This window comes from Delphinapterus leucas, chromosome 3 (assembly GCF_059928025.1).
Source record: "Delphinapterus leucas isolate spDelLeu-1000000601 "Yukka" chromosome 3, BTC_Dleu_Yukka2, whole genome shotgun sequence".
NCBI lineage: Eukaryota > Metazoa > Chordata > Mammalia > Artiodactyla > Monodontidae > Delphinapterus > Delphinapterus leucas.
Window position 1 is genome coordinate 89,690,658 of NC_143131.1, and position 18,122 is coordinate 89,708,779.

The 18,122-nt window shown below is 36.1% G+C and overlaps 1 protein-coding gene across 9 annotated transcripts in view; it reads right to left on the reverse strand.

The window, feature by feature from the left end:
• Positions 1 to 18,122, reverse strand: part of FBXL17 (F-box and leucine rich repeat protein 17) — a 480,781-nt gene that overhangs the window by 356,945 nt on the left and 105,714 nt on the right. The window contains exon 5 of one of the 9 annotated variants that reach the window (XM_089909154.1): positions 1 to 18,122. This exon is cut by the window's left edge and continues 18,446 nt beyond it; it is cut by the window's right edge and continues 11,159 nt beyond it. The exons of the other annotated variants lie outside the window; for them this stretch is intronic. The gene's annotated coding sequence lies outside the window, so the exon portion shown is untranslated. 9 annotated transcript variants of the gene reach the window in all.

Consider the following 18,122-nt stretch of genomic DNA (forward strand, 5'->3'; position numbering starts at 1 on the left):
ATTAATGCTAACCTTGGCACTGTGACTGCTACCAATCAATTTTTTCCTTTTGGAAAGAATGAATAATTTTGATGAATGCTATTGCAAATTACACACTAAAAACACAATTTTTCATATGAATGGGGCCAATGTCTTTTGGCACGCTTGTCACCATCACAATATAACTGCTAATCTTCAAATACAGTTATTAACAACTTCAGAAAATCATTTAGAAGACCAACTCTCCTTTTTAAGGTCAGTGACTATCACAGTTAATGACCAATTGGCTTTAGCCATTACTGTCCTGAACTTTACATCATGTTTTAAACTAACAAGACAATAAATAACTATTAACACCAACATATTTTGAAGGGTGTTTTTCAGTCACCATCTATGCTTACCAAAAACATAATTGCTTTTGTGTTTTATATAATCACTTGGTCACTTGCTGATTTTTGCCTGTTTCCTTGTTGTAGCTGGTGTTATTTTATCACGAAAGTAGGAATAAGGGTGAAGGGTAAAAAGACAAAATCAGAGATAAACCCTATTAGCATTTTTCAAAGATACTAGTTAAACCTGTATTCGTTTAGAAAATATAAAGGGCACTGAAAGGTATCAAATGAAAAGTAAAAGCCACCTTTTCACTTTCATTTCTCAAAGGTAATCACCCAAGTCTCTTAGAGTTGCTTACAAAAAACCTGTTTAATGTATATACTTGTGTACAGTATATGTACCTCTTTATCTTTCTTTCCAATTTCATACAACAGTTTCATACTTGAGACATTGTTCTGCAGCTTTCTTTTTTCACTTATAATATCTTGGAGATCCTTCCATATCAACATGCATAGGTTTATCTCAATTATAGAAGAACTGCAAAGTATTCTATCATGTGAAAATACAAACTTATTTAACCAATCTTATACTGATGAATATCTAAGTTATCTATTGTTTTGTTGTCTATTTTGTTTTGTTATTGCAAACAGTACTTCAATGAATATGCTTGTACACATATTTTGAAAAACATGTGAAAGTTACCTGCAGTATTCCTTACAGTGTGACTTCTGGGTGAAAGAACATGTGTCTTTTTTTTTTATTTTATTTTTTTTTTCAGTACGCAGGCCTCTCACTGTTGTGGCCTCTCCCGTTGCGGAGCACAGGCTCCGGACCCGCAGGCTCAGCGGCCGTGGCTCACGGGCCCAGCCGCTCCGTGGCATGTGGGATCTTCCCGAACTGGGGCACAAACCCGTGTCCACTGCATCGGCAGGTGGACTCTCAACCACTGCACCACCAGGAAAGCCCAACATGTGTCTTATTAATTTTGAGAGATTTTGCTACACTGTCTTCCAGAAAGACTATACTGACTGATTTTCATTGGAGAGAATGTCTCTTTCTCTACCAGGTATTGTCACACCTCTTATTTTCACCAACCTGAAAGGTAAAAATGATCTCAAGGTGTTCTCACTTCGAATTCTTTAATTATTAATAAGGAGGATGTAAATCTTCTCGTATGTTTGTTCAGAGGTGGTTGTTCTTAGCTATTATTATTTTCTTATTTAGTTAGAACAGGAAAATCAAGTCTGATCCCTTTATTTTAGGGCTTGATACATAACAGCTACTCAATAAATGCCTGATCCCTTATTAGATGAATCAAACAACAGTTTAAAAGAAACCTTCCTTATAGCCACACTGTATTGTCCTGATACAATCTAATACCTGGTTTTCAAAATTCTCAAGATTCCTTGACAATGAGCCAAAAGGAGTTGGCAAAACTATAGAACAAGCAGGTTACAAACAAAAGGACACACAACAGTAAACACATTATGTAGTCGCTCTCCTGTAGCTATAATCACAGACGACCTTCCACCCTGTTATACACAACACACATTTCTCCATATTATATAAACCTTTTGAAAAGCTAAATAATATTCCACCAATCCTATAAAGTAGTATTTTCCAGGTTTTATTCTTTCTATAAAAAGTATATTTTATACATCCTTTTACAATTTGCTTTTATCTTTTCATTCAACATTATGTTGCTGAGATGTAGACATAGATACATGTAAATCTACTGCATTAATTCAACCACTTCCAATTATTTAATATACAGTGATTTATTTATCAATTATATTATCAATTTATGTTTAAATTATCACAAACAATGTTGCAATGGACATTCTCCCACGTCTCTGAAAACATGTACAAAAGCCTCTGTGAGATATGCATATTTATGTATATATGTACCTAGCAGTAAAACTGCTGAGTCCTCTTGCAAAAGTGTTGGAGATGAAATAAAGAAAAGAGAACGTCTTTCCATTACTGGTGAGAGTATAAATTGGCATAAGCATTTCGGAAAGCAACTTGGACATATCTTCAAAGTTTCTGAATCTGTACCTGTGAACTAGTTTATTCGTAAGATTTCTTCTACTCTTATAATTTCATAACTGGGAGATTTTCTTGTTACCAGATATAAAACTGGCTTAAGTGTATTCAGAGCAATTAAGCAACAATGGGAAACATACTCATATGTGATTGAAGAATAGAGCTGGACAGGGTTAAAAAGCATCATAAGTACAAAATTAGGGGCTTCCCTGGTGGCGCAGTGGTTGAGAGTCTGCCTGCCGATGCAAGGGACGCGGGTTTGTGCCCCGGTCCGGGAAGATCCCACAGGCCGCGGAGCGGCTGGGCCCGTGAGCCATGGCCACTGAGCCTGCGCGTCCGGAGCCTGTGCTCCGCAACGGGAGAGGCCACAACAGTGAGAGGCCCGCATACAGTGGGGAAAAAAAAAAAAAAAAAAAAAAAAAGCATCGTAAGTACAAAATCAAATCAGCAAGGTTTTGTTAAATCAGAATCTTATGTTGATAACAAATTTTGGAAAAACAGAATTCTGAAAAAACACTATTTTCGAATTGCTTCAAAAATTTCTGCAACAAATGAAATTACTAAAATTAGGAAAAGCACAGTAATATATTTGGTGTGATTTCCAGCAATCATTTGTTTTCTGAAAGTTGGTAGTGAACATACGCCTGAGAATTTAAATACCATTTAAGTATATTATACGACATATAGAAAGATACACGAAACATATATCTGACTATGCCTTTCCTTGATACGAGGGTAAAAGTCACAGAAATAACTCTAGGCCTTCAAGAGAACTTTACAGATATCAAATTTCCCTGACAGCAGAGAGGCAAACACTATTTAATTCACAAAGCTAGGTAACAGGTACTGCTGCTATTCTTTACGTTCTAATTGGAAAATTCTCAATTTCTCATTACGCATAGCGAATCTGGTCCACCATCAGATGAATCCATTACACCTGTATTCTTAGAAAAGCCATAAGCTAATATGAATATGATCTGAGGCCTCTGAGTAGAGTCTTTGGATTTTCTCAAGGTCTTAGATTCTGTAACAATGATCTAAAAGATTCTAAAGAACAATCATATATCAGCTCAGCAAGTAAAAGCAAATCACCATGTCAAGGACTTCCCTGGTAGAGAAATGGTTAAGAATCCGCTTGCCAATGCAGGGGACATGGGTTCGATCCCTGGTCCAGGAAGATCCCACATGCCGCAGAGCAACTAAGCCCATGCGCCACAACTACTGAGCCTGTGCTCTAGAGCCTGTGAGCCACAACTACTGAAGCCCGCACACCTAGAGACCGTACTCCGCAACAAGAGAAGCCACCGCAATGAGAAGCCCGCGCACCGCAATGAAGAGTAGCCACACTCAACGCAACTAGAGAAAGTCCGCGTGCAGCAACAAAGACCCAACGCACCAAAAATCAATAAATTAATTAAAAAATTAAAAAAAAAAATTTTTTAAATCACCATGTCAATAAAACATTCTCAGAAAAAACATTCAAAATTGTTACTGCATGTTCAAAGCAACTGTCAAAACTAATGTAGAAAAGCAAAGCTTTCCCAACCTGTATATGAAATTTCCCTTTAAAGACAAGTCATATGAATTACAGAAAGAACATTTTACTCTAAGAAAAAAAGTGTTTTTTTAATCTTCATTTCTGTGCCTCAGCAGGTTGTCTATAATGGTAATCCTTGTATTTAAGCATATGGAATGGTTCTTTGAAGACTGCCTTCAAATAATTCATACCTGCTAAATGTATTACTTTAAATCTTTACGAATATTTTTGTATTTGTTAAAGCATAACATAAGGTGCCACCTCTCCACTCAAAGTCCTTTGGATTGCAGAAGTGCTATCTCACCGTTTAACGGCTTCTCTCCCCCTCCCTCTCCCCCTCCCCTTCTCTCCCCTTCCCTCCCCCTCCCTCTCCTCTCGCTCTCCCTCTCCCCCTCTCTCTCCCCCTCTCCTTTGCTCTTTGCAAGATAAAATGAATAAAGTATGTCATCCTCCCTGATTCTAACATCCAGCATTAACTACTGAGGATAATTAGACTAGCAATAATTTAAGAAATATTTAGGCAAATAATTTAAAATTTGTAAAAAAAGTATCCACATAAAAGTAATAATAAACATGAAATCAACTTTTCCTACAATATTGGTATCCTTAGGTAAATTCATGTTTTGAATTCATGGAAAAAATTAATTAAGGTATGCATACATTTTATAGAATCTAGAACTTCAAATGTAAAGAACTTTCAAGGTGCATTATGATAAAGAAACTTACTGGTAAAATAGTTCTTAAGTGGCCAACTGTGCTTCTAAGAAAGAAAGAGGAATAAAGTTTTAAGAATTTGCAACATATTCAAGTATACTCCCTCGATTGAGCTTGAATTGGCTAAATTATATATTCTCTGATATTTCAGAGGAAACAAGACATCAATTACCAATTCCCAAAATTCTGACTATACATATCTTCTTCCTTAATTCAGTACCCACCTAGAGAGAAAACTCTGTCCCTCATGCTTTCCTACTCTCCACTATTTAAATCACTGATGTGACTAAGTTTAATGATCCAATAAGAATTTAAAACAATCATCAAGACATCCTAAAGACATCACGTATTCCCAAGGGATGCATCGGACACTGAGAGAAAATGGAAATCATAAATGCGTCTAATTTCTCCACCATTAATTCTGCAATGTTAAAGAGTAACAGATTCCTACTTAATTGTATTCCAAGGGAAGACAATATGTTAACTTGTAGAAATAATATTTAATAATTTAACATAATCCACAATTTCACAAGGGACTTTCCTGGTGGCACAGTGGTTAAGAATCTGCCTGCCAATGCAGGGGACACGGGTTCAAGCCCTGGTCCGGGAAGATCCCACATGCCGCGGAGCAACTAAGCCCATGCACCACAACTACTGAGCCTGCGCTCTAGAGCTTGCGCACCACAACTACTGAGCCCACGTGCCACAACTACTGAAGCCCGCGCGCCTAGAGCCTGTGCTCTGCAACAAGAGAAGCCACGGCGATGGGAAGCCCACGCACCAAAATGAAGAGTAGCCCCTGCTCGCCGCAACTAGAGAAAGCCCGTGCACAGCAACAAAGACCCAACGCAGCCAAAAATTAATTAATTAATTAATTTTAAAAATTAATTAAATTTTTAAAACTTTCATAAAAATATGTTTTTTACCACATAAATGTAAGCTAAGTTATAATGGTAAGAACAAAGGACAAAAGACAAGCCTACCCTCTGCTTTCTCCTATACAGGGCTGTCAGAGATGCTGAATTATGCCCTTCAGGAAATCATTCAGAAAACATGAATGGACCTAGGGGGTATTATGCTAAGTGAAATAAGTCAGACATAGAAAGACAAATGCCATATGGTTTCACTTATATGTGGAATCTAAAAAACTAAATGATCAAACATAAAACCAGACTCATAGATACAGAGAACAAACTGGTCTTTGCCAGAGTGGAGGTGGGGTAAGGGGGTATGGGTGAAATAGGTGAAGGTGATTAAGACATACAAACTTCCACTTATAAAATAAATAAGTCATGAGGATATAATGTACAGCATAGGGAACATAATCAATAATATTGTAATAACTTTGTATGGTGAAAGATGGTAACTAGACAATCCTGGTGATCATCTTGTTATGTATAAAAATATTGATCACTATATGTTATACACCTGAAACTACCATAATATTGTAAGTCAATTATACTTCAATTTTAAAAAACGAAAATTACTTAGTATCAATGTTTATGTTAATCCTAATGTCCTCCTCCTCAAATGGGCTACATACATGTTACTTGTTCACAGATCTATTGTAATAGGACACTGTGCAACCTACATACTAACTATGTTGCTTTATATGCATATCTATGACATTAGAAATAATTTACTGTGGCTTTAGTGAATGTACAAAGGACTTGTACAACGCAATGGAGCAGAGTGTTGAGTAGAACTCTGTCAAAGAGATTAATCAATCTTGAAGAAAAGTTTATATGCATGTATCTCAATACACATTTGCTGTTTATTCTGACATATTGAACTATATTTCTTTCAAAATCCTGAAAACCATTAAGACAGAACATAATTGTGGCATACAGATAATTACTTTATAAATAAAAATAAGTTACGTTCTAGGGTCCTAAAAGCTTAACATGCAGCATATTTTAATACATATACACTGTAAAATGGACGATGATTTTCAATATATCGTCATTGATCCCTACATTTAGGCAGATTCAAAGGTAAATTCAAAAAGAGAAAGAACAGGTTTCAGGGCTTTTTTAAGCAATCCAATAACTGACTTTTTTTTTTTTTTTTTGCGGTATGTGGGCCTCTCACTGTTGTGGCCTCTCCCGTTGCGGATACAGGCTCCAGACGCGCAGGCTCAGCAGCCATGGCTCACGGGCCCAGCCCCTGCGCGGCATGTGGGGGATCTTCCCAGACCGGGGCACGAACCCGTGTCCCCTGCATCGGCAGGCGGACTCTCAACCACTGCGCCACCAGGGAAGCCCCAATAACTGACTTTTAATTCAGTAGCCATAGGTTTCCCTGGTTGTTGGGAATAAAACAGAACTGTGTTGGGTGCATATTGAGGCTCAATCCCAAGGAATCCTGAGTTTGTGTCCATGGAAAGACTGACCAACTTCATAACATGTTATGATTCCACCTCCCAGGATGTCATTTCTAACATGCGAGACATGTCAATTTATTTCCACACTTTACTTTCACACATTATATTGTCTTGAATTGGTTGAAAATCAGATAATGGAGTTCTTAAAATCTGAAATAATGCAATTTCTTTCCAAGGTTTTTATAAACAACACACCACTTTTTTTCTAAAGCCTCTTCCTAGCACAGCAACCCTAGACAAATCACTTAGGAAAACTCACATTTAAAGATGTTACTAAAAATAGATTTCAAACTTTGAATCTGGTTATCAGGGAGGGGCAGGAAATAGCACCTAAAACATAAAGTTGTTGTGTTCACGATGTGAGAAAGTGCTTAGCAAAACATCCAGGCACATGATAAGCATGAAAACATTTTAGCCAAAACTTTGAATACTGGCTTCTCTGTCGACTCTAAAAACAGCCAGCTCTCTGCCCTTGGATAAGCCACTAAACCTCTCCAGGCTTGTTTTTTCACCTGTAAACCATTCTCCTGGATTCCAACCCTTGCAGTCAGAAGAGTTCTCTGGAAGGTAATCTGAGAGAACATCTGGTTCCTATCTCATATAAATATTATAAATAACCTTCAGAACATTTACCTCTGCCCTACCATTGGTACTCAGAAAACATCTCTTCTTATATAATAAGAGTAAAATTAAAAATAGAAATATAACTACTGATGAAGATATTCTGTTCCTGCCTACTGGCTTTCTCTCACTGGGCGAGTATCTTCCTAGGTAAAGTCCACCCAAGAAAGTGCTGAGAAGCCATGAGAAAAGGGTCAAGACCATCAAGACTGGAAACAGATTAAGATCTAGAACAAAGCCAACTCTGCAAATCATAAATGAGACCACGATCACTGGAAATATGAGCTGTATTATTAACCTAAGGCCTGAGGCAAAGCTCAGAGTCAAGAAGGCTCAGGAAAGCCTGCTCTCCTGGCAGGTATTTTGTACCATCCTCCATTTAGGTTATTTGCATATATCTCATCTCTTGACTAGATCACAACTTCCTTGGAAGCAAGGATTAGTGTCTAATTTACATTTACATCCCCTGCTATGCCTAGCACACTGCAGACATCAAATTAATATTAGGCAAATTATGATGCCTTCTAAAGAAAATCAATGCTTATCTTGACATTCAAATAAAACATCAGCTAAGTTTTGTTAGCTGACAAAAGTTAGTCAAAACATTTATCACTGGGCTAAAGTGTGGTTTTTTTCTTTATTTTTAGGTTTCATTTTATTAAAATTATATATGCACCTGGCTTGAATTAGCAAATAACTTCAGAAGGTTTGGGGGTTTTTTTGCGGTACTCGGGCCTCTCACTGCCGTGGCCTCTCCCGCTGCGGAGCACAGGCTCCGGACACACAGGCTCAGCCGCTCTGCAGCATGTGGGATCCTCCCGGACCGGGGCACGAACCCATGGCCCCGCATCGGCAGGCGGACCCTCAACCACTGCGCCACCAGGGAAGCCCCAGAAGGTTTATTTTTTTTTAAATAGCAGACTCCTCTCCCCTGCCCTCATTTCCCCCTTCTAAGAAGTAATAAGCATTTTCAGTTCTTTCAGATTATTATTTTGGAATTGACTTCCTTATCTCTAAATACCATGCTTATGTTGCTATTTCTTGATTTCAAGTTTTAGCCATTATCTGTTGAGTTTTCAACATGAAACAAGGGTTGAGTTCTATTTCCTCCACTCAGATCCAACATACACACAATCTTTCCTACCTAGTTATATAACTTTGGTTAGATTCATATTAGTGTTTATATAATTGTGACTATATAAACAGTATCTAGAGCTGAGCCATTTAGTGTGATATTATTACTTCTATGAGGTTAACAAATGCCTTGGGGTTTGTTGTGGTGGTGGTTCTGTATGTTCCTTGCTTAGTTATCTGTGTATCGTGAATTCAACACCAAATTCTTTGCCAGAGAATATTTTTAGAAGTTTTGATGCTCATTATGACCTGCTGTGGCACTTTGGCATTTTCAGGAACAGCACAAATATTTAAATTATTTTTAACAGAGTTTTAGTTATGCTCCTTCACTGAATAGGATTATATTAGGCCTGGGTCACAAACTGCCTGGGTTTTACATGGGTTACAGGTATTTCGGATGTTACAAAATTTTACGCTAATCAGATTATCACTTAAAAGTGTTAGATTGGTTTTAATGTGGTGCGATGGAAACAGCAAAAGATATGAAGACAGACAGGCATTGTAGAGAATTCTGGGCTCACCCTAATTGAACAAGTACTAACTTCTTTGAGCCTTAGTTTGCTCATCTATAAAATAGGGACTGGTGGAATATCATAAGTTGATTTCTGATTTTTCTACACACAGGAATACTTTGATAATCATTTTTAAAAACCTGAATAAAAATGCCCGTAGGCATTTACCCTATCAAGATAGGATATAAAATTAATTGAAACTTACCAAGGCCCTAAATGACAAAGGGGGGAATAAAGAGAGTGCGTTAGAGTCACTTGGGCCCCAATGGTCAGGAAGAATAGCACATGAAGATGATAATAATCACTATTATTAACTGAATACTTACTATTTGGCAGATACTATCTCCTTTCATCTTCATTGCCAGCAGATGTGAGGTAATTTTGCCCACTTTACAGATGAGAAGCTGAGGCAGAGGGACAAACACCCTGTCCAAGTTCACAGTGACTTAGTGGCAGAGCCAGGATTCAAACTTAGGTATTCTGATGCCAAAGTATGTGCATGTGTGCACTCAATCATGACCTTGATCGTGCCTTCCATGAAGATCCAAACAGCAATGTAAATGGTGAAATGATATTAAATTGATCACAGATTTAGTAAATGTTTTGAAAGATAGGCCTATTTGTGCCTGGATTGGGGAATTGGAAACAATCCTATACGGTTGTGTGCGTTTTGCCAAAGGTTGCAGAAGACATTGTGTTTGCATCAATCTGCATCTCCTCAGACCAGTCACACCTTGACCCTGAAGACAGATCACGTTAAGGACACTGGGGCAAGCACGTCAGCAGCTTTTAGGAGTGCTAGCTACTTCACAGGGTTATAATATATAGAGCATGCTACTGACTGAACTGTGTACCACCAAAATTCATATGTTGAAGCCTTAACCCCCATGTGATTGTATCTGGAGACAAGAGTCTTTAGGAAGTAATTAAGGTTAAATGAAATCATAGGGTAAGGGCCCTTATGGGATAGGATTGTGGCCTTACAAGAAAAAAAAAAAAAAAGAGACCTGTCTCTCCCTCTCTTTTCCTGCCATGTGCCATGTAAGGACACAGCAAGAGTGGCAAGAAGAGAGTTCTCACCAGAAAATGAACTCGGCCAGACCTTCATCTTGGACTTTCCAGCCTCCAGAACTATGAGAAAATAAGTTTCTGTTGTTTAAGCCACCCAGTCTACAGTATTTTGTACGGCCAACCAAGTAGACTAATACAGAACATGAATTTAAAAGGAACTTGATAATATTAACTCTCTTCTTCCTCTTTCTACCCTTTCATATGTTGGAATTAAAAACAGGTAGCAAAGAAGCAGTTAGTTGTTGAAAAGAAAAATCATGTGAGATTCCCACAGGAGGAACAGATTCAAGTAAAAAACACAAAATTTCTGTTTACTACTCATTCAGGAGATTAAGTGGAACAGTATAAAGAATGAGAGATGGAATCTAGGGAGGCTTGGGCCCTTACTGATGAGATGGCTTTGGCCAAGTCATTTAATCTTTCCTTTTGCTCAGATTTAATCATGGAAATCAGGCTAGATGATCTTTAACTGTTTTCTGCTAAAATACTCTAGGATCCTATAATGTAGGTGGTAAAAAACTAGTCAACACAAGAGTCTGCTCAGTATATATTCCTAAAGTAGTAACACACTGAGAATTTAAAATGATATAAATAAGATCCCAGTAACCAAGAGAAAAACTGAACATAATAAAAAAACATTATATGTTATATCCAGAGCCTACGTATTTCCAAGGCAGTCTATAGATCATAATGAAAGCAATTACATAATTTCCATTTAAATAACAAGTTTCTGTGATTTAAAAGTGACAGGTTTTCCCCCCAACAGCAAGTCCTTGGCTGCTATCAGCTATTTTCACAAAATAATTTGAATTGGAGAAAAGAAAGCACAAACAACACTTTTTCAAGCTGTGAGTATCAAGAATTGAAGAGATTTGATCTACGAGGGAGTCAGGTACAAGCAAGTATGTTGGTTTAAAGAAAATACAATATGATCTATCAAAAATGTTTATCAATATTTAACATATGGGTTGCGGAAATCCTTGACTTAAAAGTTTCTGAACAGCAAAAACTGTGAAACTCATTTTACTATGAAAAAATAGAATTAAGAATACTTCTCAAAGAGTTCAGAGGATTCTAATGTAAAAAAATTATTCCCCATGTAGCTGGAGTATATCAGACAAAGCCCTGGAACGAAACCGGTCCTGTGTTTACATCCTTGGCTTACCATATACTGGCTGTGTCACTGTGTCCAACAAACTCGACCTCTCTGAGCCTTACAGTTTCCTCCACACAGTGTCTGTTCGAAATGAATATGATTAATAAATGTAAAAAGGCTGTGTAAAAATGTTGTTGCTAAAAATATGAGAGCTTCTAGGAAGTCCAAAGGCATGTTCAGTTTCTCGGTGTCAAAGATGTGATAATACGAGATGTAAAAAATACGAAGCAAAGGTAAAAAAGAATTTCCAAAGCAAAAGGTAAAAAGGAATTCCTAAAGCAAAAGAATCATATAAGGATACAGACAGTACCCTAAAAGACCATTATTTCAATATCTAATAAAATCAAAATTTAAATACCAGAAGGTAATGGAATAAAATACCACTTTTAAGTTTACTAATTTGAGAATACTAGTCTTTTAACCTAAGCCAAGGTGAAACTTGCTTTGTAGTCACCTATAAGGTAGTATATTTTCTTGTTTCTATCAGGATGGGTAAACTCCCTACACTACTGGTTCCCTCCACAAAAATCAGTACTGGAGAAACTATAGCTTAGTGAGGGAAACAGTTGCAAGGAACTTAAAAAAGAAAGAAAGAAAAAGATAAAACCATACAAAAACAAACAAACAAAAACTGTATGATGGAGTCAGTGTGCTGCACCTAGGTTGGGAGGGAACAGGTTGTTGGAAAACTTTCCAGTGCTGCTCTTGCCTCTCCTCTGAGATAAGCAAAGCATACACCTCACCACATCATAGAAATAAGGCAGCAGGGTAATACGGGGCAGCTTAAAGGCTTTCATGAGGTGAGAGTGAAACCCCTAGGTAGAGAAGAGACAATGAGTGATCGACAGGAAGTCAGCCGTGCCTGGAGTTGAATATGCCAGATTAACAATGACCAGAGGCTGGCCCTCGGCGCTTCCCAATTCACATTAAGAGGCAGAGTGGCTATGTCCTGGGAACGAGAAAAGATCTAGAAATCTAGACACTTAGACAACTATGAAGAACACCCACAATTAAATAAATACACAAATCTAAACATGCATTAGCTTTCCTTTCTGGTAGGTATGAAGAAAGGGTGGGAAATAGGAAATGAAGGAGAGGGCAAAGCCATGCCAGGCAACCATTTCCATAAACAGAGAGGGAGAAAGTAGGTTCCTATACTCCCATATTTCTCCTGATTATTCCAATTAGGCCCACAAAAAGAGAGACGACTGCTGCTGCTGTCTTGCACTTAACTAAATCATGCCCATGGAAATTTAAGCCGGGGGAGGAGATGGTCACTAGGGGGCACCAAACCACAGCCAGTACTAGGACAGATTTGGCTCTCAGCCCAATGCCCTGAAATTCTGGCAGGTGAGATGCACAGACTTGCTCCAGTCATTCCATCAATATTGATATCACACATTCTTGCACTTACACAATTAGAAACTTGGACTCCCTTTATTGTCTTTTGGAAGAGTTTTACAAATCTGCTGAAGCAGAATTATTAGAACTGATGTATCAATAATTTAAAATAAACATGATATAACAAAAGCAATAAGGAAAGATATAAGCATGTGAAGCATGAATAGGAAATCATTAAAAAATAATTTTAAATATTGGTACAAAAATGTAATAGCTGTAATAAAAATCTAATAGAGGAAATACACAGCAGGATGGATACAGCTAAAGGATGAATTATTGATTTAGAAAATCACACTGGACACCTTTCCTGAAAGGCAACAGGAAAGGATAAGATGTAACAACGTGAAAGAGAAGCCAGCAGATGGAAGCAGATGTGTGAACATCCAGATAATAGGAGTCTCAGGGAAAAATGGTGGGGAGCAGAAAGTAGAAAGAGAGAAAAAGTAAACCTTTGAAGGAATAATTAAAATAAATGTTCCAGAACTAAAGAAAGATGAAATATTTCAGAATGAAAGAGCTCTCTGACAGGACAAATAAGGAAAACTCTATACCATGACACATCTTTAACCTTAAGTTGGTTACATTTTAGATTTAAAAAAAAAAAAAGATAAAATTCCTAAAGTTTCCATAGAGAAAGCAGATAAACTTTGAAACAACACTGGATACAATACAACACAGTAACATTTTAAAGTGAAGAAAGGTAATTTTGACTCTAGAATTTCCCATCAAGCCAAACTGTTTCTCAAAGGTAAGGGCAGAATAAAAATTACTCAGGCATACAAGAGTACAGAAGGTCTGCCTCAGAAAGGCCCAAATTAAAAACATTCTTAGAGAAGGTACTCAAAAAAAAAAAAAAAAAAGAAAGAAACCAAATCAGGAAGATAATGCAAATATACAGGATATAAGGATTATCAAGTATCTTTTTTTCCCAAATGTCTTATCTGTTTATGTCTTACAAAGTAAGCTAAACTAAACACAAACTAAAACAAAGAACACCTATAACAACTGAGAACCAAAACTCTAAACAGGAACAAGAAGCAAAGAAATAATACCAATAAGAAGCTAGGAAATAATAAAAAATATAAATCAACAAAATACCGAACAAAAAAGCAGTATGAGAGATGAAAACAAAGGTTGCTTTTCTGAAGACTTAGAATATTAACAATTACTGACAGACTTTTCAACAAAGACATGGGTGAGGTGGGGAGATGGAACAAAAAAGCAAAATACAGAATGAAAAGGGGAAATATTAAATGTTAAAGAGATTTTTAAAGTGTCATAACAAGTATAGGCTGAGTTGAAAATGAAGATAAAATTGATAAATTCCTATAAAAATGTAACTTGCCAGAAATGGCAAAAGAAGAAATAGAGACCTTAAATACACCAAAGAGCATGAAATAATTTGGAATAGTAGTCAAAACTCTCCTCTCAAAAAGCCCAAGGCCCACAAAAGGGTTTTAATAAAATTTTAGGAAACATTAATGGCTTTATAATACAGGCTGTACATGTATTATACATGGGAAGAGTGTGAAACTTCACAGCTCATTTTAGGAGGCTAATTAATGGAATCTTGATTCCCAAACCAGACACTATGAGAAAAGAATATGGATTTCATTTATGAATTAAATGGACAGCCAAAAGCAGAAACAACCTCCAAATAAAATACTAGCTAACTGAATCCAACATTATATTCAAAAATGATAATACATAATGATGCCATGAGGTGTTTGCAATGCAATGAAATGCTGCAATGCAAAGGTGGTTCAATATCATCATATGATTAGCTCAATTAATGCAGGAAAAGCACATGATAAAGTTTATTACCTATTCACAAAATTTTTTAAAATGCTTAACAAATGAAAAATGGAAGAGAACTTCCTTAAGTTGGTATAAGCTACAGAGGGATACTGTTCCATTTGAACTTAGCTGAACACCTGCTAGCAGAACTTAGTAACAAAATTAATTCAAATAAATTTTCAGTTTTCAATTTTCCTCCCTATGTTAGCTCTCACCACTCACTATCCAAAATTGATGAACCATATATAACCAACTAATTGAGATCATCTTGCTCCACCAACTAACTACCTGAATTCAGGCTCCAAGTAATCTTAGATAGCAAAGAATATCTGTATAGCAAAAAGCTACATGAAACATTATATTCAACATAGAATCTCTATTCTCTCTAAGATCAGGAACAAAAGAAAGGAGACTACTCACACCATCACTCTTAAATACAGTTCTTGAGCTCTTGGTCAAAATAAAATGGAAAAGAAAAGTTGTAAAGATTGGAAAGAAAAGGGAAAAAAAATCATTATTTTTGTATGATATAAATATCCACCTAGAAAAAAACAACACAAATTTTTTAAGTTCAGAATAAGGGAGTTCAGGAAGGTTGTCAGATAAATTAAAGGGTTCTTATCATAGAGTCCATAAACTCTAAAGGATACATAACTTTGGATGGGAAAATAAATTACACTTTTACATTTGGTAACTTTCATATACTTTCCTTAACCTCTATTATATTTTACTTTCACTTTCCTCTATACAGCACTTACTTCAATTACGAATATAGGCAACAAAGTACAGTAGCTGTCACCAATAGAAATGACAGTTGTTTCCAAACTGCATTACAATATTTTTAGTTATCTTGAAGTAGCATTAATGTTCATTATTATTTCAAAATTATGAGAGTTGTAGGCAATGTTATTATTGAATACATTAAAAAACACATCTATATATTTTCATATATCTATGGGTTTTAACATTATCCTGAGAAAGTTTCCATAGACTTCACCAGATTGCCAAAGTGTCCATGATACTTAATCAGCTCTTCAAAAACCAGAATTAGGAAGAAAGAGAAAATTATCTTCATCTGAACAAACTACCCAATATGAAAAGAAAATTTCAGTATTTAATGTGGACTATGTGTTTGTTTTAAAGAATCTCTATACTTTTTTCAATTAACACTTTTTTTTTTTGCCAATTAACTAATTTTGTCCCAACTGAACCAGAAAAACAACAGGTATTCTTGTCCCACTTCAGTGTCTACAATTTTTCTTTTTTTTTTCGGTACGTGGGCCTCTCACTGTTGTGGTCTCTCCCGTTGCGGAGCACAGGCTCCGGACGCACAGGCTCAGCGGCCAGGGCTCACGGGCCCAGCCGCTCCACGGCATGTGGGATCTTCCCGGACTGGGGCACGAACCCGTGTCCCCTGCATCAGTAGGTGGACTCTCAACCACTGCACCACCAGGGAAGCCGAAGTTGACTGAATAGTTTTGTCTCTTCTCTCTTTACCAGTTTATATAATTTTAGTTCCATCATTGGTTCTCCTTATCTTTTGATCTTTGGGGCAGAGCATATGTTTGAAAGTTTGTGGTACTCTTAAATTGTAGACACTGGGGCTTCTTGTCTACATTAAAAGATTTTTTCTGGGACTTCCCTGGCGGTCCAGTGGTTAAGACTTTGCCTTCCAGTGCAGGGAGTGCGGGATCAATCTCTGGTGGGGGAGCTAAGATCTCACGTGTCTCATGGCCAAACAACCAAAACATAAAACAGAAGCAATATTGTAACAAATTCAACAAAGACTTTAAAAAGTGGTCCACATCAAAAAAAACAAAAATGCTTAAAAAAAAAAGACCTTTTATGTTTTCATCTTTGGCCACTGATTATCTCATTGCCCTTTTATTTGCTTTTATGATATAACTAAACTAAGGCAGCTGTTCCCTTATTTCTTGAAATACTGATTTATCAGTCATTCTACCTAATCAGGGAAAAGAACAAAACAAAACTATTTGTACTCATCTTCCAGAAAGGAATTTCAATTTGACATATAAGGATATTGATACAATTCTTAAATCTAAACAATTGACCCAATTAACCCTATTTTCAAATGATAAGAGACCAAAAGCCATCATAGCCAAAACTATTTACTCTTCTCAACTATTTCCTTTTATTATATCTAGAGTATGTTCAGCCCAATTTGTTGATTTAATGAGTAAAATCAACACATATTAAAAAGATCCCACTTGTGTTGCCCCAATGTGCAGCTGTATTTTGTCAACCTCTGTATTAATCATTAACAATCAACCATTGTTGTCAGGGCTCACATATATGGTAACATGCTTACTTCCACCAGGACTTATGGAACTTGTTATTATTAAATATCTTAATAATCTCTGAAAAACAATATTTAATCATCTTAAAGTCAGGTTCTGTTTTCCTTTTTGTTTAACCAGCTTATTCTAAACCAGAGCATCTCAAACTTTAATGTGCATTCATATCACATCTTGCTAAAATGCAGATTCTGATTCAGTTAGTCTGAGATCCTACATTTCTTAACAAACTTTTAAGTGATGGCTATATGCTGCTGGTCCTCATATCATACTTTGAACATCAAGGTTCAAAACTGCAATTAAGTTTAACTTCTACAGAAATGCAATATAGTTCTCTTCATATATAGAGATACTTAGCTGTCCTTTAGATTTCTCTTACACAGGTGAACTAATTCCAATTCTTTCAAGTTTATAAACTTTAGAAAGTGATATATGAGGGAGTATGGTAGAGTTGAGGCATAGATAAATATAAGAATCTTTTCAAGATTTAAAAATATGAACCAAAATTTGCTTGAAATCTTATACTGTAGCTTTAAGTAAGGTGCAACCGTTAACCAGAACTATATTAACACTTTAATGTCTGAATACTGGGAAATAATTTTTAATAACACTAATGATGGGGAATTTATATTTATTCTATAGCATAATAAGTTGCAACTATATAAAGTTCCCACAAAAAAATAATTTAAAAATCAGTTTTTTACTATTAAAGGTATTTAACATTTAGATATTAGTGAAATTTTTAAAAGACTAGCATAACATTTTCAGGATTTTCCAATAACAGATATTATTAGAAATTTTTTAGAGAATCATTAAAAATCTAGTTGGCATTAGAAAACCAGTTTCCCTAAATAAAAATAATGAAAACATGAATGATGGAAAACTAATACTATTATCAATACCTTTTATACTTGGCATTATGTTATATAATCTAATTATCAAACATCTAGAAGTGTTTGTATCTAGATATTCAAATTTTTTCTAGAAAAGTCTTCATAATGTGTTCACCTAATCTTATTTTTCTGGGTTGGTGTGAGCTAAAAGTTTGTTAAACAAAACTTACAAATGCCACCTTGAAAAAAGTTTCAAGTTTGGAAATGTATTTTCTAAAATGTGTACCCTT